The following is a 13,771-nucleotide window of genomic DNA, read 5'->3' on the forward strand; positions in this document are numbered from 1 at the left end:
TCAATATTGTACATACATGTGATTGTAAAAGTTTTGTATATTTTGGTGTGGCCCATCGCGGGTTATCTGTATTTCCGTACCCCCTTATTGTTCTCTTTTACCTGGCCTTCAGCTAGAGAGGGGTATGTTGTCCTTCGCTCCGAAATTGTTTAATATAAAACCGTCATAATGTTACACAATGTACTGTTATGCTACCATAAGTTTGTTACAATGTGGATAATATAAAGATTTATGTTAACAAGTTTCACAAAGCTCGCTAACTAGGGTATCTATTGTAACTTGTGAGTACTTGGGACAGTGTTTGAGTGAGTGTCCATGTGCTTGCGCAGGTGCCTGAGAGCTAGGACTGCGGTTAACATAATGTGTGGTGTCTCTTCGTGTGCAGGGCAAATAAATATAAATAAACTAGCAGACCTTCAGTTGTGGCAGGGTCCTAATTAAAAGTACACAACGCAGAATGAACCACGCTACACAAGGTAGCCAAAGTGGAATCAAAAGTCATAGGCCTAATCATCAATCAAATATAAAATATAATCTACATATGAATGTAGTAGAGTTCAAATGGTTATTCCATCAAACTTCAAATTATTAGAATAGTACACAACGCAGAACAACCAGGTTGGGGGTCAGTGGCCCAAACCCGAGAACAGGAATATTCCAAGTTGAGACAGAAGGGGGGAGTCAGATCTCTATGATCGCCAGGAACTTTACTTTTGGTGTCTATTTTTAATTGTTGCGCTACTGGTGCTGCCTGTTGATGTTAGGTAGGCAGCTACAGTAGCTGAATGATGTTAACATCTTCGGGTTTTGTTTCATTAAATGTATTTTATTTCATCTGGGTGCTTGCGTCACCTACTAACACCCTTGTACTACCCGTAGCTCCCGCTCTCCTCAGTCCGAGAAAACACTGAGAGAAAAAGGTATGTGTTGTAGATTACTCCTTTGTAGAAGTCCATAACGTGAAATAAATAAAGTATCCCAAGGTTAATGCTGTAGATATTGTTATAAGGGAGTGTGAGACTATTGAAACATGTAACTTTCAGAGTTTTATTGTTGTTATTAATATAGTTTACAGAGTGCTAAAATTGCTGTTGCTAGCTAGCATGCCTTTCTGTGATGCAGACGGTTAGCTGAGCTGGTGCTGGCGTTGCATTATGGGAGATGCAGTTTTGTCCTTTAAGGTCTGAGTGGGATAGAGGCGATTTCACGTTGTAACTTGTTTGTGTTGCAGTGTTTTTGTACATGAGTCGTTGTATTTTGCTACTGTCAACACTGAAAGCACCTAGCAATCTATTGGGGATGTGAGACATGTGTTTTACCTTTCTTCAGGCTCCTGTGTAGAACATTTACATTACATTTAAGTCATTTAGCAGACGCTCTTATCCAGAGCGACTTACAAATTGGTGCATTCACCTTATGATATCCAGTGGAACAACCACTTTACAATAGTGCATCTAAATCTTTTAAGGGGGGGGGGGTTAGAAGGATTACTTTATCCTATCCTAGGTATTCCTTAAAGAGGTGGGGTTTCAGGTGTCTCCGGAAGGTGGTGATTGACTCCGCTGACCTGGCGTCGTGAGGGAGTTTGTTCCACCATTGGGGTGCCAGAGCAGCGAACAGTTTTGACTGGGCTGAGCGGGAACTGTACTTCCTCAGAGGTAGGGAGGCGAGCAGGCCAGAGGTGGATGAACGCAGTGCCCTTGTTTGGGTGTAGGGCCTGATCAGAGCCTGAAGGTACGGAGGTGCCGTTCCCCTCACAGCTCCATAGGCAAGCACCATGGTCTTGTAGCGGATGCGAGCTTCAACTGGAAGCCAGTGGAGAGAGCGGAGGAGCGGGGGGACGTGAGAGAACTTGGGAAGGTTGAACACCAGACGGGCTGCGGCGTTCTGGATGAGTTGTAGGGGTTTAATGGCACAGGCAGGGAGCCCAGCCAACAGCGAGTTGCAGTAATCCAGACGGGAGATGACAAGTGCCTGGATTAGGACCTGCGCCGCTTCCTGTGTGAGGCAGGGTCGTACTCTGCGAATGTTGTAGAGCATGAACCTACAGGAACGGGCCACCGCCTTGATGTTAGTTGAGAACGACAGGGTGTTGTCCAGGATCACGCCAAGGTTCTTAGCGCTCTGGGAGGAGGACACAATGGAGTTGTCAACCGTGATGGCGAACAACTTGTCAGATGGTGCATTGGAGACTGATGTGTTCCTGTCTTTTCACAATACTATTGCAGGTCAACATAAGCCAGCAGCATACCACCCTGCATACCACTGCTGGTCTTGCTTCTGTAGCTAAGCAGGGTTTGTCCTGGTCAGTCCCTGGATGGGAGACCAGATGCTGCTTGAAGTGGTGTTGGAGGGCTAGTAGGAGGCGCTCTTTCCTCTGGTCTAAAAAATATCCCAATGCCCCAGAGCAGTGATGGGGGACACTGCCCTGTGTAGGGTGCCGTCTTTCGGATGGGATGTGAAACGGGTGTCCTGACTCTCTGAGGTCATTAAAGATCCCATGGCACTTATCGTAAGAGTAGGGGTGTTAACCCTGGTGTCCTGGCTAAATTCCCAACCATCACTGTCACCTAATCTGTCTGTCAGTCTGTCTGTCAGACCCAGTCAACTTACCTGGTAAAATAATGGATTTTGGAGAAAAAAAGCCTAAAAGACAGCCATGGTGTCGGTCTTCATTTCTTGGTTCTCCTGTGGTGCATATAAGACCCGCTACATAAAGACAAAATGTAATCTACATGTGTTATAGAATTATCACTCTTCTTACATCCCAGGTCATGTTTGGACTGGAACGTGACAACTCAACGGGCTATCTCCCCAAAAGCCTACAGACAACTTTCCTGAGTGCAATGTCATTAATGTGACCGATATGTACAGTATAAAAAGCATAGTGAAGCAGGAAAATATCCCACCTCTGACGCACAGCAGAGACATCGCTGCTGAGATTTCCCCTGGAGCAAGAGTCCCTCAAGAATTTAAAAACCAGTCATTGCGTTTCAATGAATGTACTCCCCAAACGCTTGTTGCATCGTAAACTATCCTCCCAGTCCCTTGGGACTTCAGCGGATGGATGATGCGCCGCTGCCATTACATGGATGAGAAGTTGGACGAACGCTGTCTGGCGTGCGAAGGGTTTTGTCCCATTGTATATATTTATTGTTTTTTTCATGGCAATTTTATTATTAAACTGCGCCGTTGTAACACGATCTTTGCTCTCCCGACTTCTCTGCCGCCAGTACGCATTAACAGTAGGCTATGGTTGCTGTTTGTATTTCATTCATTGAACTTTAGGCCCATACAAAGACAAATCACACAACATAGACTACCAAATAACCTTAGGCAAAAATACACGAAATAAAAGTCAAGTGAAAATAGTTATAAATGTCTTTATCAATTATGAGTAGCTAAACATTATCGACTTTTGGACACTGATGCGCAGGAGAACCCCTAGGTTGTAAATAATTGCATTAGTGAAACATCATTTTTAGGAGTAATTTCTACAAACATAAACATCAGAGGCAACATTGTTGTAACTTCACACAAATTGCATTGGAAATTTCATTTATCTTTAATCAGAGAGAGAGAGATAATAGAGGCAAACAGAAGAGAGGAGATGGCGGAAGAGGAAAGAAGGGAGATCCTTGAAAAAAAACAAGAGGGGTGACAGAGGAGAAGGAAGATGACAAGGAGGACATTCTCCCACCTGATAAAAGTATCCGAAGGAGAGCTGTGGGCTGGATAAATAAGAAGTGGGAGAAGAGGAACCTCAAAAAGATAGAGAGAACGTATCAGAGAGAGGCTGAGAAGGGCTATAAGATCGTCAACATTAGGTAAGACCTGTTTTCCCTCAGTTCATGACGTTTAAGTTGATACCACAGTAAGTTGAGACCGTGAAAGAGTTCCTAACAAATACACACCCAAGACGTTTTTGGGGGGTTCGGGGGGCCACTAGTGGCCATGGGGCCCTAAGCGATCGCATATGCCTAGGGCCAGCCCTGGCACTATACAAAGAATAGGTGCCATTTGGGACTCATGTTAAACTTAGGGGTCAGGTCAATTCGGGATGGGAATTATTGAACTTTATTGACAAATTCCATGCCTTGCTCAACTGAAAAGAGTAAAGAATCATTGAGATCCAACTGGGATTTCTATTCCTAATTCCCTGTGTCCATTACATTCCAGATGCCCAGAGAACCAACAGGGGGGGCCAGAGAGCCAGCAGCTAGAAGCTCCAGAAGAGGCTGAAACATCAGAGCCAACCTCAAAGAAAAAGCCAGGCATCTGGAAGAGTTAAGGGGTAAAGAATGTATAAAAATGTATTCATGTTTACAGGGTTAAACACATGTGGTTTCTACTGACACTTGAGATGTACAAACTATGGCATAAGGGGACATTGAGTGGATAAGAGGCAATCCGTAATTTTGATTAAGACCTTAATGAGCAAGCTAGGACGGCCATACAGTGGTTCCTCCTTTAAAAGTTGCATCATACTACGGCTCACCTTGCGGGCTGCCGCAGCATTCCATGGCACGTCATTTAATTGTCAGCCATTTTTTCTGTTACTGCAAGTTAGTGCTAGTATGACCACCAGAGGGCATCTTTGAGAACCATTTGATAGTCTTCCATATTGGCATTACCAGAGACGGGAGGGCACGCAGGAGACCGGGGTTCAATCCCCCGACGGGGAGGAAGGAGTAGGTTGTCCTTGTAGGATGTTACATCTATTAGGATGGAACGGAAAATGTGGTGCTGTACAACGTGACGGTCGGCAGTACAGTACTGGGCTATTTAGCTAAAGAATCCCTGTGTCGTGTGGACGGGAGACCGGGGTTCAATCCCCCGACGGGGAGGAAGGAGTAGGTTGTCCTTGTAGGATGTTACATCTATTAGGATGGAACGGAAAATGTGGTGCTGTACAACGTGACGGTCGGCAGTACAGTACTGGGCTATTTAGCTAAAGAATCCCTGTGTCGTGTGGACGGGAGACCGGGGTTCAATCCCCCGACGGGAGGAAGGAGTAGGTTGTCCTTGTAGGATGTTACATCTATTAGGATGGAACGGAAAATGTGGTGCTGTACAACGTGACGGTCGGCAGTACAGTACTGGGCTATTTAGCTAAAGAATCCCTGTGTCGTGTGGACGGGAGACCGGGGTTCAATCCCCCGACGGGGAGGAAGGAGTAGGTTGTTCTTAACTGATTCCATATGTGTTATTTCATAGTTGTGATGTCTTCACTATTATTCTACAATGTATGTAACTATTCTTCTACAAGGATCCAACTAAAGAAGATGCAAAGACCAATGTTCATCCCCGGTATAAAACAAACTAGCTAGCGTTAGCTGAATGTAAAAGCCATGTATGCTGTTTTTAATACAGAAATCCTCTGAAGCCAACAGTCATGTGAGATGTTTATGTTGTTGAAAATTACTAGTATTTCCATTTTTCAAAATGTTCATGTTTATTTTTTGTTCGTTGTTGAAATAATGGTGGAATTGTACAATAGTTTTAAAGTGTAGAATGAATACACAAAACAAATGAAGATGTCAAATTGAACTTACTGTGTCCCATGTTGAAAAACTACACACACACACACACACACACACACACACACACACACACACACACACTCACACAGTGCATCTAAGTAGGCCTAGCTACAACCATTCTGTCCTGGAAGTCAATTCAGCCTTCCACAGAGGTGAAGTACTGAGTCAACTTTTCCCTGACAGAAACTGCCTCCTGACCTGCTCTGTTGGCCTGGATGGCTCTCATGCCTCGCCTCATCCCTGGCCCACCCTGCTGTAGTCACATCTCCACATCACAAGGCTTTGTGAGGAAGTTGTGGAGGATGCACATTGCAACCACTAGGGTAGCAACCTTGCTTGGGAGTAGGTTTATTTCTTGGTAGAGGATCCTCCATCTGGCTGCAAGGATCCAGAATGTCTTCTCCTCTGTCATTCTAGCTCAACGGAGACGATAGTTGAACATTTCTTTCTCGTAGCTGATGTTATGCCCGGCATATGGCCTCGTCAGGTGGGGCTTTAGTGGAAAGGCAGCATCCCCCACCATTGTGTATGGTATCTTTCCCAAATCTTCACTCCCAGGCAGAAATTGCATCTTGGGGCACCTGCAGCATTTTTGATGCCATTGCCCTTCCATGTGGGGAGTTGGCATAGACTCCTCCGTCACTGTTTCTCCCAAAATCTCCCACTTGAATAGCTGTGAAGCGGTAATTGGCATCCACAAGGGCGAGTATCACCACAGAGAAGGTTCCTTAAAAAAAAACGTCTCCCTGAGTTTGCTGTTTGGTGATCATAATATGTTTTCCATCAAGCGATGCCAAACAATTGGGAAAGTCCCATTTTTCATGAAACTCTTGAGAAGTTTGTCTCCAGGTTTCCTCAGTGAGTCGTGGCAGATGGGTCGCCAGCATCTTCCTCTCTATGGCCTCACAGGTCTCCATAATACACTGCGACACTGTCTCGAGTCCAAGACAATAGGTGAAGGCCAGGCTGCAAATAGAGTCTCCAGATGCCAAATACCTGTAATGACAAAATAAATGTTTTTGTTATTGTTTAACAATCAATTCTATTTTACTCTTCACAGAAGTTGGATTGTGGCAAAACCAGATGGAAGTCCCTCCGTGACATTTTTGAAAGGCACCTACGGAAGGCCCAGCCCAGTGGTTCTGGGGGAACCAATCAGAAAGAATGGAAATACATGAAAATATTATCATTCTTGATACCTTACGTCCAGCCAAGAAGGTAGTTATAATACACATTTGAAGTGATTGCACAGAATTCTAAATCTCAACAAATTGCAGTATTGCTGGCTTTGTTTTCTACCTGCTAAGTCACTACGTGATTGGCTCATGTCAGCTGGTATCCCATTTCTGAATGAGTGATTATAGAGGCCTATAGATTATCTTATTACAGAGGAATGAAAACCAGCACTATTAGACATTGTGGCCCAGATTGAGAAATAGGATTAATTGAGGCTGACCTGAGTTTCTCAAGTTTACTTAAAACACGTATAACTTTTAATTTATGTTGACCTTTTTTCAGCTCAAGAGGCAACCTCAGCCTTGAAAATGCTTATTCGCCTCAGCCACAACCGATGGAGCCCGATGACGCTGAAGACGACGTGGTGTCCCTGAGCCTGTGCTTCAGATGCCTGAACAACAGTCAAGACCAACCACTACAGGCACAGCTCAAGACTGGCAGCCAAGAAAAAGAAAACAGAAAGTCAACTATCAAGATGTGGATGAAGAGCTGCTTGCATTTGTCAGCCAATCCTTCTGCTGTTACCCCAGAGGATGAGGATGAGGATGAGGCACGTGTGCTCAGCCTTGTGCCAGAGCTGAAGAAAATAGGAAGAAACAAGGGACGTCTGAAAGTGCAACTACTGTCATTGATTGTAAACTGGGATGACCAGCATGCAACACCTCTGCTACCACAATGGCTCTTTGATGCTATGGACATAGTCCACCAATGGAAGGTCAGGTGAATCAGCTTGACCCCCCCCCCCCCCCTCCCTCCCGTTCTCATGCTATATAGGAAGGCCTCTCCTCATTCTTTGTCTACTTTTCTCTGAAGAAGCACGAATTGTGCGAATCGTCAGGAATTTTTTCTTCTTAAATTTTAAATTATACTCCTTTTATCTTTTTACCCTTGAACAAAAAGGGTTGGACTATGTGAAATAGAAGAGGATTACTCCATCTCACTATTACAAAAAGGACACAATTTTTCCAACAAACAAAGACAAGCACATGGACCTTTGGAGACGTGTTGGGGATGGTATGGAAGAGCTCTTTCCCGTATGAGATATTCATTTTTCTGGGTTGGTGAGTACTCCCAAAACAACTGTGTGTACACATGACGATTTTAAAGTTTGGAGTGGATTGAAGCTGACCCACTATCAGAATTGAACCATAAAGGAGTGATCACTTGTGAATGGAGTGTTTTTTCTCACCTTAGTGTGGAGTGCTTTCCTAGTGTTACGTTCCCCAGTTTCTGTGTTGTATTTGAGTGTGTGCGTTTCAGGAGATAGATTCCTGAAAACTCCACAAGCAGCTGATTGGCGACCCCAGGCTAATTGATGATTGGAGCTGACCCCGCCCCCTCGTCAAGAAGCAGTTGACTCTAATCACCATTGCCACCAGAAGATATAAAAGCTAGTGTTCTGTTCAGAAGGGAGATCATGAGAAAGATTAGAGGGAGATTGAATGTTTTGGAGAAATCATTAGAAAGAGTTCTGTGTTTGTTGCTTTGTCAAAGTTTCTTTAGTGGCCTGAGTTAGTTACTCAGTTTTGTTGTAAAGTGTTTGTGAAATTGTTAATAATTATTCTGTTTCTTTTGTTCCCAGGGGGGAAGGGGAAGGCACTTAGGGAGTGCTTAGGCAAGAGGCCCGAGGGCATACATATACCCGTAGTATATTCAATGTCTAGGCACACTAGGTAAGACCTGGGCGGACCACCCCCTGTATTTTGGTTAGGGCACCAGGTGGTGCTAAGTTAGGTGGGTAGGCAGGTTAGATAGGAGAGGGGGAGCTTTGATATTTACTTTCTTTCCTTTGGTTCCGTCCAGCCCCTTTTCCCCATATTACCGTGTAAGAAATAATCCTAGTAACGGTAAATTCTGCCTTTGTCGTCCTTTCTCGCACCTACGGTCCATACCTCTTTCGCTTCACGGAGAGTTGAGTTGCAGCAGGGAGTTGCGTTCCCTCTTTTTAGAGGTGTGCGTAACACCTAGAAAGATTGTTTTTAAGGAGTAAACAACCTAACCTATAGTGGGAATTTCATGCGGACTGCTCCTTGGTATACATCCCCCCCCCCCCCTCCCCCCATGTTTTGAGGGGCTGAGGCCTGTATGAGGCTTAATTGCCATTTCTGGAGCGACCAGATGGCAGCAGACAATGATTTGTTGTAGGAGAAAATGAGTTGTGAGTTGACCTCTGTTATCTCTTTTTATATTGGGTTTCGTTTCATTGTTTCTTGTTTCATCGTTTCTTTTCTAAAATAGGGCCAATTTTTTCTTTGTTTTTTTGGTGTACATATATTTTTTATTTTTGTCCTTTGTGTGTGTGTATATATATTTATTTTTGTATTTCAACTTTCATATGATCCTTTCTTTTAGTGGGGATTCCCAGCAAGGGTTCCGGCTATTGATTCTTTACCATGACAGTGCCAGTATCTAACCGTTTCCAGGCTCTAGTTAATTTAAATGATCAGGGTGAGTCTACTGGAGAAATTAGGAATATTCCTCCTCTGCAAGATATAACCTGCACAAAGGGATATTTTAAGGCTTTACAAGCAATTCATCACTCAGAAATTTTAGATTACTCTGCAGTTAATCATTCTTTTCCAGCAGGTATGGTAAGACAGGTGAACAAATTGGCGGCCTTTATTAAACCCTCCTCGCCTAACCAACAGACCCTAGCAAAGGTAAAACTTAACACCAGCAGGTGGATGGAGAACAATATGCATATTCTAAGGGAGCATTATGATGGGGTAATTGCCTTATGCATTCAGAATACCTCAACTTATAACCAGGAAGCTCTAGATAAGGCGGTGATGTGGGCAAAGGCCAGATACAAACACAAATTGACATCTTCTTCAGTAACTACCTTAAAAGATATGCTGCAAAAACCCATTGACCCACCTGCCTCTACTAAACTGATAACCTCTCATCAGGCTAATTCCAGTTATGCGGCTGCAGTGACTAGCAAGTCACCGACTGGCAAGGTCTTAATGGGAGCCCAGGCCCACAGGGACTCTGGAATATGCAGGAATACTCCAGGGGGATCGAGTGACACCTCGGTAAGGGGCAATATGGTTAAGGAACAGGCCTTTAGTATTCCTGTGGACAAACAGACAAACCATAGCCTGACTACCAACAGCAATACCATAGGGTTTGCTGGGGGTACACAGGGAAGGGAGGTGCAGGTAGAGGTTCATGTTGGGACTACTTCTCCCCGTAGAGTGGTTCCCTCTATGAGCCCACCTTTTAACCAACTATCTCCCCTCTTATGGGAAACCTGTCTCACCCCTCGGGAATTAGGCCCTGCAAAGAGTGGAAGGACTAGCTTCAGACTTACCCCAACAATCAAGAAGAGCACGGGGATATTTAATCCCCAAACTCAGCGACCAAGATGTAATTTGGCCCAGCCTAAAGTCCCATCCTTAATAATCCCAGGTAGAGAACACTCAAATGTACCTTTAACAGCAGAGGGATTGGAGATTATTGTGAATAACGGAAATAGTCTAAAACTACCATTGAATAATGTGGCTGTTTTGATGGATGACATGGTTTTATCCAATTCTACTGCAGGTTCACAACAAGATGATCATCAAGGTACGGTAGCAATGGAAAACGGAAACGAAACGGGATCTGGGACAGAACTAATACTGGAACCTGTAATAATAAGATATACTTCTTTATCCCACATGTCATTCCAGAACTGAAAGGAAAATAAATGATTGGAGTATTGAGATTACAAAGGCCGTGGTTTTTATTGGGGATTCCAACCTTGCGCGCATTCCTAGCTTTACAGACACTAACATACAGATAGATAGCTTTCCGGGAGCAACCTTCAGACATATTGCAGGAGTGATAGGCAAGTTGGAGAAACAGCAAAACACACAGAAGGTGGTTTTATCAGTGGGTCTTGTTAACGGCTTGAACCAGCAGTACACAACTGCAGTCAAGCAGTTGCAACAACTACTGAATAAAACCACTGAAGTTTTTCCTCATGCACAGGTTTATGTTCCCATCATCCACTTTTCGGATGAGCTTTCATGGGAAAAGCAGGAGGTACTGAATCAATTGAACCAGTATATTCAGAAAAAGTGGAGGGAACTATTGGATCTGAATAAACTTAGATTTCACACAATGCAGGATGATCCAATACATTGGAGACCAGATACAGCTGTAAACATTTTAAATTACTGGCTAGACCAGTTAAACTATTAAGAGGGGAAGAGTGTATCGGTATTACTCCCCAGCACTCTAATGTACTTAACTTATCGATTACTTTTAAACTTACAGCGGCAGAACAGCAACTTCTGGAGAAGGGCCTTATGTTTATTCCGACACCCGCTAAGATAGATCGTATGGAGCTCAGGAGGGATCTGCACACTTATCATAGAAAATTAAAATTACTTGATCATTTTAATTATAATACTGATAACCAAAGGGTACCGTTTACTGGTCCATCACACTGGGAGCCTAAGTTACAGGGAGTGTCTAATACAATGCAGACTTTAATCCAAAGGGACTCTACTTCCTTTAGTACATTTAGGTTTCATATGGCAGGAAAAGATAATCTTACAAAACAAGAACGGAATTCCTTAAATTCCTTAAGTAAGAATTCAAATATAATTATAAAACCAGCGGATAAAGGATCAAAGATTGTCATTTTGGATAAATCCCAGTATCTGATAGAGGCGAGTAGGCAGTTGAGTAATTCGAAACATTATAGACAACTGACTCATTCATTGCAGCAGGAGACCCAGAGACAAATGAGGGAGATTATAGGGTAAACTTTATGAAAATAATTACATTACAGACAAACAAATGTTTTATCTATTTGGACCAGATACTCCACGCCTCAGACAATTTTATTTGTTGCCTAAAATACACAAACCTCCTGAGACTTGGACCATTCCCTCAGAGGTTCCATGTGGTAGGCCGATTGTATCGGATTGTGGTTCAGAATCGTATAGAATAGCGGAGTATTTGGATTATTTCATAAATCCCCTGTCACGGAAACGTCAAGGTTTCATTAAGGATACATACGAATTTGTGACAAAATTGAAAGGAATTAGTGTGCCTCAAGAAACTGTGTTTTTTTCAATTGATATTGACTCCTTGTATACTAATATTGACACCAACTTGGGTCTTAGAGCAATCAGAAACATTTTCCATAAATATCCAGACCTAGATAGACCAGATGGGGCTTTGTTACAACTATTGGAACTTAGTTTAACAAGAAATGACTTTGAGTTCAACTCTTAATTGGTTTCTTCAAATCCATGGTACAGCTATGGGGAAGAAGTTTGCCCCGTCATATGCCAATATTTATATGGCGGAATGGGAACAATCAGCTTTCCCCAAATGCATAAAGCTTCCATTTTTGTATTTACGGTATCTAGATGATATATTTGGGTTATGGACACATTCTTCCTCAGATTTTATGGAATTTATGAATATTTTGAATACACATCATCCGTCGATCACGATTAAATACAACGTTCAGCCGGAACTAATAGAATTTTTGGACACCGAGGTATTTTTTGTAGAGGGGAGTGATAACCTGAAGCAATTAGCAACATTATTTTAAACCTACGGACACTCATTCCCTCTTACATAAATCCAGTTTTCATCCAAAACACACCTACAGAGGGTTGATAAAGTCGCAGCTTATAAGATTTCATAGGATTTGTACACAGGAAAAACATGTAAAGGAGGCTATAGGAATTCTTTTTAAGGCTCTCAGACCCAGAGGATACTCGAAACGTTTCCTCCGCACCATAAGAGCGGAGGTGAACACTATGGTGGTAACTGAACCTATATATGGGCGGACTAATAATGATGGATGTATTATCCCATTTGTCACCACATATTCACAGTCTTCTATGAAATTTAACTCCATAGTGAAGGATCATTTTAAGCAGACAAGGGAGGATGGGGACACCCTCGAACAGTTTAGAGTAATATCAGCATATCGGCGAAATAAAAATTTGAAAGATGTGCTAGTACACTCTGGATTCAAGGAGAAGCTGGTGCGGAGGGGTCCACACTTTAGACAAGTAAAATATATTCAGAATAAATGGTCGGGTCTAGGGGCCCCAGTATGGGAGGGATTTCAATTGAAGACCACCAACATTGTATATGGAATTGAATGTCTGAAATGTGGGAAACTGTATATTGGAGAAACCAGGAATTCCTTGGAAGCCAGACTCAAACAACACCTCTATCATATAAGTAAAGGGTCAGTTAAAACCATATTATACACCCACTGTAGATCTCATCCAGTAGCTCAGTTAAGAATAGCAGGGTTGGAATCTAACCAAGGGTCAGTTAAAACCATATTATACACCCACTGTAGATCTCATCCAGTAGCTCAGTTAAGAATAGCAGGGTTGGAATCTAACCAAGGGTCAGTTAAAACCATATTATACACCCACTGTAGATCTCATCCAGTAGCTCAGTTAAGAATAGCAGGGTTGGAATCTAACCAAGGGTCAGTTAAAACCATATTATACACCCACTGTAGATCTCATCCAGTAGCTCAGTTAAGAATAGCAGGGTTGGAATCTAACCAAGGGTCAGTTAAAACCATATTATACACCCACTGTAGATCTCATCCAGTAGCTCAGTTAAGAATAGCAGGGTTGGAATCTAACCAAGAGTCAGTTAAAACCATATTATACACCCACTGTAGATCTCATCCAGTAGCTCAGTTAAGAATAGCAGGGTTGGAATCTAACCAAGAGTCAGTTAAAACCATATTATACACCCACTGTAGATCTCATCCAGTAGCTCAGTTAAGAATAGCAGGGTTGGAATCTAACCAAGAGTCAGTTAAAACCATATTATACACCCACTGTAGATCTCATCCAGTAGCTCAGTTAAGAATAGCAGGGTTGGAATCTAACCAAGGGTCAGTTAAAACCATATTATACACCCACTTTAGATCTCATCCAGTAGCTCAGTTAAGAATAGCAGGGTTGGAATCTAACCAAGGGTCAGTTAAAACCATATTATACACCCAC

This window comes from Salvelinus namaycush, unplaced genomic scaffold (genome assembly GCF_016432855.1).
Source record: "Salvelinus namaycush isolate Seneca unplaced genomic scaffold, SaNama_1.0 Scaffold158, whole genome shotgun sequence".
Taxonomy (NCBI): domain Eukaryota; kingdom Metazoa; phylum Chordata; class Actinopteri; order Salmoniformes; family Salmonidae; genus Salvelinus; species Salvelinus namaycush.